The sequence below is a fragment of the Chrysemys picta genome, chromosome 2 (genome assembly GCF_011386835.1).
Source record: "Chrysemys picta bellii isolate R12L10 chromosome 2, ASM1138683v2, whole genome shotgun sequence".
In the NCBI taxonomy this organism is placed as follows: Eukaryota; Metazoa; Chordata; order Testudines; family Emydidae; genus Chrysemys; species Chrysemys picta.
The window spans coordinates 227,289,180-227,306,936 of record NC_088792.1 but is presented as its reverse complement, the minus strand read 5'-3'; the positions used below and the strand labels follow the sequence as shown (position 1 = coordinate 227,306,936).

Genomic DNA, 17,757 nt, shown 5'->3' with positions numbered 1-17,757 from the left:
CAAAAAGACATCTTTTAAAAATTGAAAGTCCAATACTGCTGAGGAAAATAGAAAGGAACAAACTCTGGCAAATCAAGTGTAAAAGTATAATTAGGCAGGCCAAAAAAGCATTTGAAGTCAACTAATAAAAGACACAAAAACTAACAGCAAATTTATTTTAAGTACATCAGAAGCAGAGAGCCTGACAATCACTGGGGCCACTGTACAATCGAGGTGCTAAAGGAGCACTCAAGGAAGACAAGGCCATTGCAGAGAAGCTACATGAATTCTTTGCATCAGTCTTAATTGCAGAGGATATGAGGGAGATTTCTACACCTGAGCTATTCTTTTTAGGTGACAAATTTGAGGGATTTTCCCAGATTGAGGTGTTAATACAAGAGGCTTTGGAACAAATTGATAAATTAAACAGTAATACATCACCGGGACCAGATGGTATCCACCCAACAATTCTGAAAGAGCTCAGATATGAAATTTCAGAATTACTAACTGTGGTATGCAATGTATCACTTAAATCAACCTCTGTCCCAGTTGACTGGCAGATAGCTAATGTAAAGCTAACTTTTTAAAAAGGCTCCAGAGGCAATTCAGACAATTACAGGCCAGTAAGGCTAACTTTAGTACCAGGCAAATGGGTTGAAACTATCATAAAGAACAGAATTATCAGACACAGATGAACATGATATGTTGGAGAAGAGTCAACATGGCTTTTGTAAAGGGAAATCATGCCCTGCCAATCCTAATTCTTTGAGGGTGCCAAACAAACATATGGACAAAGTTGATCCAGTGGATGTAGTGTATTTGGACTTTCAAAAAGCCTTTGACAAGGTCCTTCACCAAAGGCTCTTAAGCAAAGTAGGCAGTCATGGGACAAGAGGGAAGATCCTCTCATGGATCAGTAACTGGTTAAAAGATAGGAAACAAAGGATAGGCATAAATGGTCTGTTTTCACAGTGGAAAGAGGTAAATAGCAGTGTCACCTAAGGATCTTTACTGGGACCAGTGCTGTGCAATATGCTCATAAATGATCTAGAGAAAGGGGTAAACGGACAGGTAGCAAAGTTTTCAGATGACACAAAATTGCTCCAGATAGTTAAGACCAAACCTGCCTGCCAAGAGTTACAAAGGGATCTCACTAAACTGGTTGAAAGGTGGATGAAATTCAACGTTGATAAATGCAAAATAATGCACGCTGGAAAATATAATCCCAATTATACATATAAAATGATGGAGTATAAATTAACTATTACCACTCAAGAAAGAGATCTTGAAGTCATTGTGAATATTTCTCTGAAAACATCTGCTCAATGTGCAAGCAGCAGTCAAAATAGCAACAACGTTAGGAACCATTAGGAAAGGGATAGATAACAAGACAGAAAATATCATAATGCCACAACTACATAAATCTATGTATGCAGTTCTGGTTGCCCCGTCTCAAAAAAGATACAATCATAGAAGTGTAGGACTGGAAGGGACCTCGAGGCAAGACTAAGTATTATCTAGACTATCCCTGACAGGTATTTGTCTAACCTGCTCTTAAAAAGCTCCAATAATGGAGACTCTACAGCCTCCCTAGGCAATTTATTCCAGTGCTTAACCACTCTGACAGTTAGGAAGTTTTTTCTAATGTCCAACCTAAACCTCCCTTACTGCCATTTAACCCCACTGTTTCTTGTCCTACCCTCAGAGGTTAATGAGAACAATTTTTTTCTCTCCTCCTTATAACAACCTATTATGTATTTGAAAACTGTTATGTCCCCTCTCAGTCGTCTCTTTTCCAGACTAAACAAACCCAGTTTTTCCAATCTTCCCTCATAGGTCATGTTTTCTAGACATTTAATCATTTTTGTTGCTCTTCTCTGGACTTTCTCCAACTTGTCCACATCTTTCCTGAAATGTGGTCCCCAGAACTGGAAACAATACTCCAGTTGAGGCCTAATCAGCATGGAGTAGAGTGGAAGAATTACTTCTCATGTCTTACTTACAACTCACCTGCTAATACATCCCAGATTGATGTTTGCTTTTTTTGCAACAGTGTTACACTTTTGACTCATATTTAGCTTATGGTCCACTATGACCCCAGACCCTTTTCCACAGTACTCTTTCCTCGGCAGTCATTTCCCATTTTGTATGTGTGCAACTGATTGTTCCTTCCTAAGTGGAGTACTTTGCGTTTGTCCTTATGAATTTCATCATATTTACTTCAGACCATTTCTCCAGTTTGTCCAGATCATTTTGAATTTTAATTCAATTTGTCCCCCAAAGCACTTGCAACCCCTCCCAGGCTGTTATCATATGCAAACTTTATAAGTGTAGTCTCTATGCCATTATCTAAATCACTGATGAAGATATTGAACAGAACCACCCCTACGACCAATCCCTGCAGGACCCCACTCTCTCTGCCCTTCCAGCTTGACTGTGAACCACTGATAACTACTCTAGGGGAATGGTTTTCCAACCAGTTATGCACCCACCTTATAGTAGCTCCATCTAGGTTGTATTTCCCTAGTTTGTTTATAAGAAGGTCATGCGAGACAGTATCAAAAGCCTTACTTAAATCAAGATATCACATCTACAAGATATACCACATCTCCCTTCCTCCCTCCCCCACCCCCGCGAGGCTTGTTACCCTTTCAAAGAAAGCTATTAGGTTGGTTCTACTATATTAGATATATTAGAATTGGAAAAAGTACAGAGAAGGGCAACAAAAATGGCAAGGGGTATGGAACAGATTTCATATGAGAAAAGATTACAAAGACTGGGACTGTTCAGCTTAGAAAAGAGATCACTGGGGTGGAGGGGGAGAATATGATAGAGGTATATAAAATCATGGAGAAAGTGAATAGAGAAGTGTTATTTACTCCTTCACATAAAACACAAACCAGGGGTCACCCTATGAAATTAGTAAGCAGCAGGTTTAAAATAAGCATATAAGGAAAGACTTCTCCACACAATGCAGAGTTAACCTATGGAACACATTGCCAGGGGATGTTGTGAAGGCCAAAAGTATAACTTGATTCAAAAAACAATTAGATACGTTCATGGAGAATAGGTCCATCAATGGCTATAGCCAGGATGGTCAGGACACAACCCCATGCGCTGGGTGTCCCTAAATCTCTTATGCCAGAAGCTAGGACTGGACAGGGCTCACTCAATAATTACCCTGTTCTGTTCATTCCTACTGAAGCATCTGACCCTGGTCACTGTGGGAAAACAGGATACTGGGCTAGATGGCCCATTGGTTTGACCCCATATGGCCACTCCTATGTTCTTATGTTCATATTTCTCACTATATAGTTGCTACATTAATTATCAAACATATTGGTAGGGTGACCAGACAGCAAATGTGAAAAATCGGGACGGGGGTGGGGGTAATAGGAGCCTATGTAAGAAAAAGACCCAAAAATCGGGACTGTCCCTATAAAATCGGGACATCTGGTCACCCTACATATTGGGGACAGAAAGAGTTCAAAAAATCAGAAAACAGCTCACAAAACATTATTTAATCTTTTTTGTTTGTTTGTTTAAAAAAAATCTCATGCTTTTAGGAACCAACTGATGATTTTCAAACTTTTGCAATTGGCAATACTGGGATTATAGTCAATCACAGCCAAATCAGAGGCCAGATATCAGAGTGATGGGTACAGTATAAAAGCCCAAATTAGCCAGAAGAAGAGAAACTGTTTTCAATGACCACATCACCAAACCTGACACAAGTTTATCAGAATGACCATGAAATCACTGCAGGTCACAAGTGAGAAGCAAAGACTAAGACCGAATGGTGCAGGGAAGCTTACATACCACTGACGAGAGATGAGCACTGTGGGGGGAGCGCCCTCAATATTTAAGAAATTCGCCAAATGAAGAAACAGTGATGTGAAGAATGAAAAGGAATTAGTGGAAATAAGGTGTTTCCTCCACTGGCAAGCCAGTGAGGGGGAAATCACGGCCCCATCTGCTTTCCTCCTTAACCCCTTTCAGATAAGTCATTTCTAGAGGGTAGCAACATAGAAGCAGTCCTGATGCACCTCAAGCGCTGGGGTGCAATTCTGACTGGATTTATTGAGGGGACTGGGGTTCCTCCTTCCCTCCCTGCTCACTACACAGTAACTAAGGGAGCCACAAACTGGCCTGCTGCAAGGGCAGTTTTGAAAGTGTCTCTCTATTCCCTGCTGTGACAATGTTGTCCAATGGCATTCTGTTGCTGCTACTTTGTGGCCTCCTAATGGAACGTGGATATGGGGTCTATGTAGACACGAGCACAAGTATGAATAACTAAAGGGAAATGTATCAAATTCTAATTTCCCTCCTCACTTTTCTGAGTGGCACAGTGTCCCAATTGCAGCTGGGTGAATAATAGATTTTTTGATTCAGCAACTGAACCGACAGAATTGGGGGGGGGGGGAGGGGAATTGTTTCAGGTCAGCCTTCAATGACAGATTTTCAGTTTTTCTTGCTGAAATGAAAAACCAAAGAACATTTAGTGTCTGGATAAACTAAATAATCAGTTTGATACCAAACTAAAGTTTAGTTTAATTTTGGGTTGTCGTTTTTAATCCTTTTTTGTGGCATTTTTGTTCTGTTTTGTTAAATACAGCAAAAATTTTAAACTAAACCTTTGGAAATTAAAAGTTAAAACATTTTGTTTAAAAAATTGTAACCCCTTTGGGGTTTAGAGAGCATGGCCCTTTAAATCTTTTTTCCTAAGGGGGAGGGTGAGAGTAAGAAAAAAGGAGGGAAACTCCAGGGGGCAGCGCTGGAGCTCCAAGGAGAGGGAGAGGCAGCCTGCAGGCCCTGGAAAAGTGAAGCAGAGAACCTGCCCGAGGCCTGGGACGGACAGGGCCGATTGGGGACACCCCAGGACAGGAGCCAGGAGGAGCACTGTGCCAGGGAGGAATTGCCGAGAAGGACAGGCCGGAGCTGGACGCAGTATCACTGCTGCCCAGAGCTGCATGGGGCTGTGAAGTACTGGGGCTTGTGACTCTGCATTAGGAACAAGGAGGGAGGTTGCTAGATAGTTAAGTGGGGAGGTGGTCGCTCTGTGTGGCTTTGCAGAGAGTGGCAGAAGAGGGCACCGGAGGGGTTTGTTGGGGGAAAGTTCACTGTTGCCGAAGATGACCAGGAGCACCCAAGACTCACCACTGGACTGGAACTTTGCTCAGGACTCCTGAACTCTGCGTGCAGACACATTGCTCAGTGTCTGCCCTTCCAGACTGTGCTACCACTGGGCCCGTGGGGCCTTGGCTTGGATGCAGCCCTGTCTTACTGCTCCCCCTATATTTCCCCTTGTTGTTTTTCTCCTCTCATCCCTCTGTAAATAAATATTTCCCTCGTTATATCCACTGTACTTTTCCTGTGGGTGGGTGTGTTCACTCTGGGTGGTTTGGAACCTGGGGTGGAAGGGATTTCTCCTGCTGCATTCCTGCGTGCGCCCTCTCTTGCCCAGAGCTGCCTGCAGAGCAGACTCCATCTTGGCCACGGGGGCGCTAAAGTTACAAAATGTTGACCCAAAATTTTTCAAATTGTTGGGAATTTTTTCTCTATTCTTTTTTCGGCTGTAACTATTCAGACATCAACCTGAATTCACTAACAGTTTAAGATGACCCAAAACTTATTTTCCGGCAAATAAACTATTCACCAAAAACATTTTGCCTATCTATAATCCCAATGCCAGAAAATCACTAAGAATAATCTTCCGGGGAAGCAGCTGTCCTAAAGCTTCACATCTACATCCTGAAAATAGCAAGCAGAAAATTTTGCATGAGACATAACCGCCCCAAAACCAAAACATTTGGTAAAGGCTTCTAGAGAGAAAATTATTAGATTTAGGAGGAAGGCTATCCCCAGGTTCTGCCAACTCCTGGAAGCCAGATATAAGTGCAGTTTGAGTACTAGCAGGTGCAGCATAAGCCTGGGTTAAAGTGATCTCACTGTGCTGATTTAGTGTGCAGTACGTACTGTACTTGGATGGCTATTTTTAGAAAGACTGAAAACACACACACACACACACACACACACACGCGCCTTTACCAGGCAAGTGTGGGGGGGGGCAAGAAGGGGATGTCTGAGGCAGAAGATTGCAGCTGAGGTGAATGTACAGGCCTTGGCTACACTGGCAATTCACAGCGCTGCACTTGCTGCGCTCAGGGGTGTGAAAAAACAACCCCCCTGAGCGCAGCGAGTGCAGCGCTGTCAAGCGCCAGTGTAATCAGCGCCTGCAGCGCTGCACGCTCGCTCGCAGCACTGCAAGCTATTCCCCTCGGAGAGGTGGAGTACTTGCAGCGCTGCGAGAGAGCTCTCGCAGCGCTGGCGGCGCGACTACACTCGCACTTCACAGCGCTGCCGCGGCAGCACTGTGAATCCACAAGTGTAGCCAAGGCCTGTATCACAGAATAAGAGTGAAGGTTTTAAAGAAAGAATAGTCATTACATGACTCAATGCAGGAATCACTGGGTGAAATTCTATGACCTATAGTATGCCGGAGGTCAGTTTAAATGATCATAATGGTCCCTTCTGGCCTTAAAAAAAAAAAAAATCTATGAATCCATATAGGAACTTTGAAATGACCAGATTCCTCAGAAATTGGATTTCTGTTGCTTCTTTATTTATTTTTTAATATACTGTCAGACACAGCACCCTCCTGGACAAAGAGGGAGATGGTAGCCATGGTCGTAATTATTCTTTTTTCTTATTGGTAATAATCTGTTGGGGGGGGCGGTTCTTGGTGCTGAGCAGATTTTATATTTCATTCAAAGGAGAAAAGGTTAAAGAAGAGGGAAATATTTCAAATTAAAAATCAGAAATGTGGAGCTGTTCTAGAAACAAGGCACTGGGACGAACATGTGGGGAGCCCAAGCAATTTAGTGCTAGTGTTTTCCTAATAGGCTTTTTAAACTGCACTTTCCCAACCTCAGATTAAGTAGCTCTACACTCTCCTTGGCAAGGTGCACAGAGCTAATGATAGCTGCACTAATTGCGGTTTCCTTTTGCCCATTAGACATAGGGGCTCCCCTATTGTCTATTATTACTTCATAATTTTAATTGTATGAAAAGCTTGTGCACATCACAAGGAAGAAAGGACAGCAGAAAAATACGGACCCTGGACTTCAGAAAAGCAGACTTTGACTCCCTCAGGGAACTGATGGGCAGGATCCCCTGGAAGAATAACATGAAGGGGAAAGGAGTCTAGGAGAGCTGGCTGTAGTTTAAAGAATCCTTATTGAGGTTGCAGGAACAAAACCATCCCAATGTGTAGAAAGAATAGTAAATATGGCAGGCGACCAGCTTGGCTTAACAGTGAAATCCAGAGGCTGATAAAGGAGGTGCTGTTGTCATCATGAACAGGTTTGACTACCAGAAGGAGGCTGCCAGACAACTCTCCAATATCAAATTCTACAGGCCACTTTCCTCAGATCCCACTGAGGAATACACTAAGAAACTGCACCATCTACTCAGGACACTCCCTACACTAACACAGGAACAAATCAACATACACTTAGAGCCCCGACCGGGGTTATTCTATCTACTACCCAAGATCCACAAACCTGGAAATCCTGGACGCCCCATCATCTCGGGCATTGGCATTCTCACTGAAGGACTGTCTGGATATGTGGACTCCCTACTCAGGCCCTACGCCACCAGCACTCCCAGCTATTTCCGTGACACCACAGATTTCCTGAGAAAACTACAATGCATTGGTGACCTCCCAGAAAACACCATCCTAGCCACCATGGATGTGGAGGCTCTCGACACAAACATCCCACACACAGATGGAATACAAGCTGTCAGGAACAGTATCCCTGATAATGACACAGCACAACTTGTTGCTGACCTCTGTGACTTTTCCTCACGCACAATTATTTCAAATTTGGTGACAATATATACCTCCAGACCAGTGGCACCGCCATGGGCACCCGCATAGCCCCACAATATGCCAACATTTTTATGGCTGACCTGGAACAACGCTTCCTCAGCTCTCGTCCACTCACGCCCCTTCTCTACCTAGGCTACATTGATGACATCTTCATCATCTGGACCCATGGGAAGGAGATCCTGGAAGAATTCCACCACGATTTCAACAGCTTCCTCCCCACCAACTACCTCAGCCTGGACCAATCTACACGGGAGGTCCACTTCCTAGACACCACAGTACAAATAAGCGATGGCCACGTTAACACCACCCTATATCAAAAACCCACCGACCGCTTTGCCTACCTTCATGCCTCCAGCTTCCACCCCGGACACACCACATGATCCATCGTTTACAGCCAAGCACTGAGGTACAACCGCATCTGCTCCAACCCCTCAGACAGAGACCAACACCTACAAGATCTTCATCAAGCATTCTCAAAACTACGATACCCACACAAGGAAATAAAGAAACAAATCAACAGAGCCAGACGTGTACCCAGAACCCACCTGCTACAAGACAGGCCCAAAAAAGAAACCAACAGAACCCCACTGGCCATCACCTACAGTCCTCAGCTTAAACCTCTCCAACGCATCATCGGTGATCTACAACCCATCCTGGACAATGATCCCTCACTTTCACGGACCTTGGGAGGCAGGCCAGTCCTCGCCCACAGACAACCCACCAACCTTAAGCATATTCTCACCAGCAATCACGCACCGCACCATAACAACTCTAACTCAGGAACCAATCCATGCAGCAAACCTCAATGCCAACTCTGCCCACGTATCTACACCAGCAACACCATCACAGGACCTAACCAGATCAGCTACAACATCACCGGCTCATTCACCTGCACGTCCACCAATGTTATATATGCCATCATGTGCCAGCAATGCCCCTCTGCTATGTACATTGGCCAAACTGGACAGTCACTATGCAAGAGGATAAATGGACACAAGTCAGATATCAGGAATGGCAATACACAAAAACCTGTAGGAGAACACTTCAACCTCCCTGGCCACACAATAGCAGATGTAAAGGTAGCCATCTTACAGCAAAAAAACTTCAGGACCAGACTCCAAAGAGAAACTGCTGAGCTCCAGTTCATTTGCAAATTTGACACCATCAGATCAGGATTAAACAAAGACTGTGAATGGCTATCCAACTACAGAAGCAGTTTCTCCTCCTTTGGTGTTCACACCTCAACTGCTAGCAGAGCACCTCACCGTCCCTGATTGAACTAACCTCGTTATCTCCATACTGATTTATACCTGCCTCTGGAAATTTCCATTACTTGCGTCTGATGAAGTGGGCATTCACCCATGAAAGCTTATGCTGCAATACTTCTGTTAGTCTTAAAGGTGCCACAGGACCTGCTGTTGCTTTTTAGTGACATCCTTGCTGATCTTAAACACAAAAAAGAAGCTTACAAGAAGTGGAAGACTGGACAAATGACCGAGGGTGGGGGGGAATAAAAATATTGCTCAGGCACGCAGGAGTGAAATCAGGAAGGCCAAATCACACTTGGAGTTGCAGCTAGCAAGAGATGTTAAGAGTAATACAAAGGGTTTCTTCAGGTATGTTAGCAACAAGAAGAAAGTCAAGGAAAGTGTGGGCCCCTTACTGAATAAGGGAGGCCACCTAGTGACAGAAGATGTGGAAAAAGCTAATGTCCTCAATGCTTTTTTTGCCTCTGTCTTCACGAACAAGGTCAGCTCCCAGACAACTGCACTGGGCAGCACAGTATGGTGAGGAGGTGACCAGCCCTCTGTGGAGAAAGAAGTGGTTCAGGACTATTTAGAAAAGCTGGACAAGCACAAGTCCATGGGGCTGGATGCGCTGCATCTGAGGGTGCTAAAGGAGTTAGCGGATGTGATTGCAGAGCCATTGGCCATTATCTTTGAAAACTCATGGTGATCGGGGAAGGTCCTGGATGACTGGAAAAAGGCTAATGTAGTGCCCATCTTTAAAAAAGGGAAGGAGGAGGATCTGGGGAACTACACGCCAGTCAGCATTACCTCAGTCCCTGGAAAAACCATGGAGCTGGTCCTCAAGGAATCAATTCTGATGCACCTAGAGGAGAGGAAAGTGATTAGGAACAGTCAGCATGGATTCACTAAAGGCAAGTTATGCCTGACTAACCTAATTGCCTTCTATGATGAGATAGCTCTGTGGATGAGGGGAAAGCAGTGGACGTGTTATTCCTTGACTTTAGCAAAGCTTTTGTTAGGGTCTCCCACAGTATTCTTGCCGGCAAGTTAAAGAAGTATGGGCTGGATGAATGGACTAAAGGTGGATAGAAAGCTGGCTAGATCGTCGGGCTCAACGGGCAGTGATCAATGGCTCCATGTCTAGTTGGCAGCTGGTATCAAGTGGAGTGCCCCAAGGGTCGATCCTGCAGCCGGTTTTGTTCAATATCTTCATTAATGATCTGGAGGATGGCGTGGATTCAGGGCCAGCTCCAGGGTTTTTGTCGCCCCAAGCGGCGTGGGGCGGGGGGGAGCCGCGATCGCAATCGGCAGCACTTCGGCGGCAGCTCCACCACGCTGCTTTCTACTTCGGCGGCAGGTCCTTCCCTCCGAGAGGGACTGAGGGACCTGCCGCCGAATTGCCGCCGAAGAGCCGGACGTGCCGCCCCTTCCCCTTGGCCACCCCAAGCACCTGCTTCCTGCACTGGTACCTGGAGCCGGCCCTGCTTGGATTGCACCCTCAGCAAGTTTGGGTGGGGAGGAGTGATAGATATGCTGGAGGGTAGGGATAGGATACAGAGGGACCTAGACAAATTACAGGATTGGGCCAAAAGAAATCTGATGAGGTTCAACAAGGACAAGTGCAGAGTCCTGCACTTAGGACGGAAAAATCCCATGCACTGCTACAGACTAGGGGCCGAGTGGTTAGGCAGCAGTTCTGCAGAAAAGGACCTAGGGGTTACAGTGGATGAAAAGCTGGATATGAGTCAACAGTGTGCTCTTGTTGCCAAGAAGGCTAACGACATTTTGGGTTTTATAAGTAGGGGCATTGCCAGCAGGTCGAGGGATGTGATCATTCCCCTCTATTCAACATTGGTGAGGCCTCATCTGGAGTACTGTGTCCAATTTTGGGCCCCACACTACAATGATGTGGAAAAATTGGAAAGAGTCCAGCAGAGGCCAACAAAAATTATTAGAGGGCTGGAGCACATGACTTATGAAGAGAGGCTGAGGGAACTGGGATTGTTTAGTCTGCAGAAGAGAAGAATGAGGGGGGATTTGATAGCTGCTTTCAACTACCTGGAAGGGGGTTCCAAAGAGGATGGATCTAGACTGTTCTCAGTGGTACCAGATGACAGAACAAGAGTAATGGTCTCAAGTTGCAGTGGGGGAGGTTTAGGTTGGATATTAGGAAAATCTTTTTCACTAGGAGGGTGGTGAAGCACTGGAATGGGTTACCTAGGGAGGTGGTGGAATCTCCTTCCTCAGAGGTTTTTAAGGTCAGGCTTGACGAAGCCCTGGCTGGGATGATTTAGTTGGCGATTGGTCCTGCTTTGAGCAGGGGGTTGGACTAGATGACTTCCTGAGGTACCTTCCAACCCTGATATTCTATGATTCTATATTCTATTCTATATTCTTATTGGTTATTATAATAAAAATACAAAAATAAAACCAACTATACATTATTAGTATTTATTTAGCATCCTTGTTATGCATGCCACTTTGTAATGGAAAATTAGACAAGCTGTCTGTCCCAAGATGCTTTTCAATATAAGGCTCTAGTCCACAAGCACAGGACCTGATCCTATCTCCCAGTCACACACTGAGTAGTACCACATTCAGCAAGTAGTCCTATTCCTACTTGCTGAGGCATGTACAATTGGGTCCAGCCGCCACTGCAGCTCCTGCAGCAGCCCAGAGTTAGTAAAGCTCAAAGGTGACTTAAAGCCTCCATCCCTCGAGGCTGTGCCCCGGGGAGGTGTGGCACACATGCTGACCCATGAATTATATCTGCATAATTATGGGACACATGGGGGAACAAGTTTCAAAGACCCTCTGTGTCAAAGCATGCAAGTTTGGGACAGACCAAATTCCCAGTGCCAGACTCATTCACTTGCACCTTTCAACTCAATGATACTTTTGAGGGAAGAAAAAAATCAAATGAAAAAGGGATACTACGCCTCTACCCTGATATAACATGACCCGATATAACATGAATTCGGATATAACACGGTAATCAGCACTCTGGGGGGGCGGGGCTGCGCACTCTGGTGGATCAAAACAAGTTTGATATAACGCGGTTTCACCTATAACGCGGTAAGATTTTTTGGCTCCCGAGGATAGCGTTATATCGAGGTAGAGGTGTATTAGTATTGAAAATTGTAAGCAAACAAGGTTAGGTCCAGTAGAAGACCAGTAATCTCGGAATGCTTCTAACGTACACCTTTTAAATCACTAATACCTTGTTCAAATTCAAGCATAAATAGGATTTTTATGAGGACGTTACTGCTCTTGCTGCATTGAAAGCCATATCATGTTTTACGACTACTAAGGCTGAGAATACAATCAGTCTGCAAATGGAAGGCCTTCTCACCAGATGTTCTTAGCACCAACCACACAACAATATTGGGCTGAAACTTACTTCTGTAGAAAGTCAGATACTAAGACAGACAAGTACATTTCTGTCCCAGAGCCCTTCAGTAGTGTTCCAAGGACTAGCGGGGCAGATAAGTTGCATTTTACAACTTTCATTTTTTACATCTGATATGGGCATGCTATCTTGCAGACTAACCACATCCTCTCTCTTAAGCTGCTTCTCCCTTCCTGCCAGCTAATCACAACTCATACAGCTGTGCTGAGAGGCAGCTTAGGACAAGCAGTGAAAGGCAACTGCTTCCAATCACCGAACCCCATTTTCTTTCTTTCTTTCTTCCAATGGGATTGTCTCTTTTTAGCTCCATCCACCCATTTTGCTGAAGAGAGAAAAAAAAATACAGTTCCCCCAAATTTCTTCAGCAGGAAACATTCTCCAGGGATCAAACCTTTGGTAGATCATTTTCTACCACTTTGACATGTCAAATACTCCAGTGATTCACCAGTCATCTAGCTAGTGCAGTATGATTCACCTGCAGCAAATGGGAATGACTGCTTCCCAGAAGTGTTATTGTTTACACTATAGTTTAAAGCACACACTTCCTCTTTTAGGATTGGCGCATACCCAGCAGCAGCTGTGTGCTTCTCAGCTCCTAACAATGAACAGTCTCAATTGAGCTAGTACAAGGAACAAATAAACAAACAACAAAAAAGCTAAGACATTCAGGGTTTGATCTTTAGCTATATGCAAATCAAGATCAGGGAATTTGAGGGTCAGTATAACCTCATATTCTCTATTTGGAGAGTGAAAGTTGAAAAGAAAGGAGCATCTTATACCCAACCTCCATTCCCATATAAGGGTGAAAAAAAAGCAGGGCATAGGAGAGGCAATGTGAGTTAGTTGGAATATATTATAGTGCTCACTGAGTTCATCTCCTTGCCAGTGTAGGATACAGTTCCTTGGAGAGGGAATATCAGCAACAGAACTGATGTGACACTAAATGAGAGTTCTGGTGGCAAATACATTAACCTTGTAGAAAAGGGTAGAGAGACGCAGCAACCAAGTGATGGTTAGTCTTGGAAAGCCTCCAACTGCACCCATTTGACTCAAAAGGGAAGTAAAATTAGCCATGCCTCAGGGCAATAATATAGGGTTACCATACGTCCGGTTTTTCCCGGACATGTCCGGCTTTTCGGCAATCAAACCCCCGTCCGGGCGGAATTGCCAAAAAGCCAAACATGTCCGGGAAAAATACCGGCCGGGCACTTCCTCTCCCGCGGCTGCTCTGCTCCTCCCCGGACTCAGACTTCGGCTGTTTAAGAGCCAAGCTGCCCGAGCCAGCGCTACCGGCTTCGGGCAGCCCCCGTGCCTCCGGACCCTGTGCCGCCGGAGCAGAGCAGCTGGAGCCAGGGAGGAGAAGTGCCCAGCCGGTGGCTGGGGTCCGGAGTCAAGGGGGCTGCCCGAAGCCGGTAGCGCTGGCTCAGGCAGCTTGGCTCTTAAACAGAGCCGAAGTCTGAGTCCGGGGAGGAGCAGAGCAGCTGGAGCCGGGGAGGAGAAGTGCCCGGCCGGCGGCTGGGGTCCGGAGGCATAGGGGCTGCCCGAAGCCCGAGTGCTACCGGCTTCATGGTATGCCGGGCAGCCTCCAGACCCTGCGCCCCCGGCTGGGCGCTTCCCCTCCCGGGCTCCAGCTGCACTGGGGAAGCGCCGGCCGGGGGCGCAGGGTCTGGAGGCTGCCCGGCAAACCGTAAAGCCGGTAGCGGTCGGGCAGCCCTTTTTGCGTGGCTGGGAGGGAGGAGGGGGAGTTAGGGCCGGGACTTTGGGGAAGGGGTGGGGAAAGGGCAGAGCTGGGGTGGGGCCGGGGTGAGAAAGGGGCGGTGCTAGGGCCCGTGGAGTGTCCTCTTTTTTTATTTTTTAAATATGGTAACCCTAAATAATATAAAGACATGGAAGTAGGAAGAGGCCAATTCATTAAGCTGTTCCCAATGCAGAGGAACCCCTTAAATTCCTTCCTAGTACTGGTTATATTGAGACTGCTGAGTTCCAGGATATCCAAAGGGTTATTCTGCCCCTGAGGCCCTACCACCAGGTCTGGTTCAGACTCAGTCACCAAACCTGGAGCTGCAAAGGGTGACAGGTCATGGGGGCCATACCCAACCAGGAACTACTGAAGTGTTTGCTGTTTGTACTCTAGTGCACATGGTGTGGAGCATGAGCTGCTTTGTGCTGATAAGAACTCAGAAACCAAGTCCTCTAATGAAACATGTTGTTTCTCCACATATTCCTCCTAGAAACCTCCATCCCTTACTGAAGATTCCTTCCATAACCAGACATCTCCACCCGATGGAATTGATGCCCTCTTCAGAGAAGGTGATAGCAGAGCAGCTTCAGGAGGTGTGGTGGGAAAAGAAAGTCGCACATTAAACCTGGGGCCTTGCAACTGCAGAGGGGAGGGCTGGGGCGGGGGGGGGCGCGCTGAACTGAGGGGCTTCACAGTGGGGACTCAGATTTCCTTGAAACAGCCATGCCAGTTCCAGTCGAGCTATGGAGAGACAAGCGGTGAAGACAGTGGAGTAACAGCCTGCAGGACCCCGAGGGAGGAGAAAGAGATACAGGCTGCTAAACTGACACCAGCCAAAAGTTGGCCGCATTTTCTTTGAACCATGAAGGAATAGCACAGGCAAGTCAGACGTGACCATGTTAAAGGAGCCATGAGAAAATAAAAACAAGTGACAGCTGACTCGTGAAGTGCTTGTGGGGGTGGGGCGAGAAAGAGAGGAGAGAGAGAGAGATCAAAATATTGGGGGAAGGGCAGTCTGCAACCCAGGAGCCTTCTGCAGCAGCAGATGGAGAGGAAAGTTACTGCTGATTCCTGCAGAGTCCGGGAAGTAAAGAGACAACATGTAATAATGAGGTGATCTCAGAAATAGACAACCAGGGGCAAGAACAAAAAGAGGACGCAGGAGAGAGAAACCCAGAACTGTGCACCAGGGGCTCTTCTCTCAGGCGTTGCTGCTGTGAGTATTGCTTGCTGGCTAGATGGAAGTTTCAGGCAGAAGGCCTGCCAAGGAGACTAGAAGAATGGGTCAGAGTGAGGCTTTGGTGGGAGTAGATGAGAGATAGGGGAGACCATGATATGGGGAAGTTTGGGGAGGATGGAAGAGAATACTGTTTCTTGATGCCACAGAATAAGGGATTTCTCCTTCCTCAGCCCCAGTAATTAGGGACAAAGTGGAAGGGCCAGGTACCATGGAGAGCCTAATTCCCCTCACCCTGGGTTTTGGATTGAGTTTCCTTTAACTGACCATGGGACACAGCAGCAGAGATTGAAATTGCATTGTCTGCCTTTATGGCAGCAGCGATTGCACACTACGGTGCAGACGATTCCTGTTACCACAGACACTCTTGTTATGATTGACACCTCAGGGTTAGTTCAAGGTCGCTGTTAGAACATCGCCGTTTATTTGAATGACAGAGTCAGTCCATGACCACAGGCCAGGGCTAATTAATTAAGAGCCCAATTCCATCATTTAGGTAGAGGCTATAATAAGGGATGATGCAGAGCCATTGCACCCCACAAGGAGTTTGAGTAGAAATTCTCACTCAGGGAGATTCTTCCCTGAGCTCTCCTGCACTCACGCAGCGCACATCCACTCATACACCCCTTCATGGATTCAAGGCAGATTATTTTCCTTGCCCCTTTTTGGGCACAATGGTATCCCAGGGAACTAGGGCCTGCAGGTGTGCCTAGCTATTATATGGGCCATAAAAGGGGGAAGAGGAGGTGATGATAGGCTCCTTGAGACCCATCAGGCCATAATTTAGAGAATAATAGATGGCAAACAGACTTTTGATTGGAAGAATATCATTTTAAAATACGGTGGGAAAAAGGTTAGGCCACAAGCCTCTATAATAACTAACGTCTTTTGCAATATAAAATAACATATCTAACAACTGAAAAAATTCTTTAAAATGGGGAACATTGATACAGATCTAGGCTGGCTTTGTAACTTAGTAGTTTGCACTTTTAAACAGGTGTGGTGGGACTGTACCAAGTCCAGATTTTGGGGAACAAATAGTCAGAGAAAGCAACCTGATCCTAGAGCCTCTACACACATTACAATGTCTCCTGCTTTGCCTGGCTTGGATAACATCCCATTGTCGTGTGTCAATAGTAAAGAACCACAGCAAAAGTCACTTTCTTCTAACACTGAACAAGGAACTGTATTAAAAAAGTATAATCCCTAAAGCTACTCTCTCTCTCTTACTTTTTCACTATAGAGCTATTGCCTGGAATCTTTTCAGGTTGCCAGAATATGTAGGTCTACCAACCCGGGTAGACAGACTTGTGCTAGTTTGGTTCGGACTAACATGATAAAAATATCAGTGTGAATGTTGCCGCACTAGTGGACGCACTTGATCCCCCTGGGGCTGAGCTTAGGTAGCTAGCCTCAGCCTCCGGCAGTGCTGTAATGTCCACGTGCTATTTTTAACATGGTAGCTCGAGCTGAGCTAGACCGCATCTGACTACCTGGGCTGGGAGCCATGCTCCCAGTGCAGTCTAGACATACCCTTAGGTGACCAAACTGCCCAACTAAATATTCTTTATACCTTATTGACCCATTGGGTTATACTGAAGTGTATTCTGTTTTGCGTAATTATATGACCTCCCCCTGTAATATTTTTTTCTATTGTTATGTGATTCTAAACTCCTTGTGTACAATTTTCACGTATCCAAGTGACTTAGGAGCCTAAGTCCCAATAAAAGCTTTTATGTTGTCAATGTTCACCATATCATTCATGTATCTGCACAAGCACACAGCCTATTTCTTTGACTCTTCCCTCTACAGTAAACATTAAAGATTTGCAGGTTGCCCACTTGAGAAATGGGAAGTTGGATCTTGTGGCATAGATGTTGGAGTGGGCCATTTTAAATAAATCAAAAGGCAAGTCAGGAGTAGCCTGCGTGTGTCATGTCTGAGAAGGCTAGGCTTTGCATCTAGAGATAAGATACAACATGATACTGATATTTACATGGATACACACACACACACACACACACCCCTGTTCCAATGGTGCCTCTGGCAAAGAAGCTGGAATTCCTGGAAGGATTCCCGATACACTAAGAATATCCAACGATTTTGAAGCCTAATGCAGAAGCAAGTTAGATGCCTCACACAATGTACATTTCTTTTTTGGGTTAAATAAATACGATTAAAACACTGTTCTACATTTTCCATTAGTTTCTCTCAATAACTGTGGTTCATAACTTACTTAGGCCCAGAGTC

General features: G+C 45.6%; 1 long non-coding RNA gene across 1 annotated transcript; it reads left to right on the top strand.

The window, feature by feature from the left end:
• Window positions 1-4,741: 4,741 nt before the first annotated feature.
• Window positions 4,742-17,252, top strand: LOC122172758 (uncharacterized). The gene is made up of 2 exons (XR_006173305.2): window positions 4,742-4,957; window positions 14,761-17,252. It is a non-coding gene; the product is annotated as an uncharacterized LOC122172758 (long non-coding RNA).
• The last annotated feature ends 505 nt before the right edge of the window (window positions 17,253-17,757 follow it).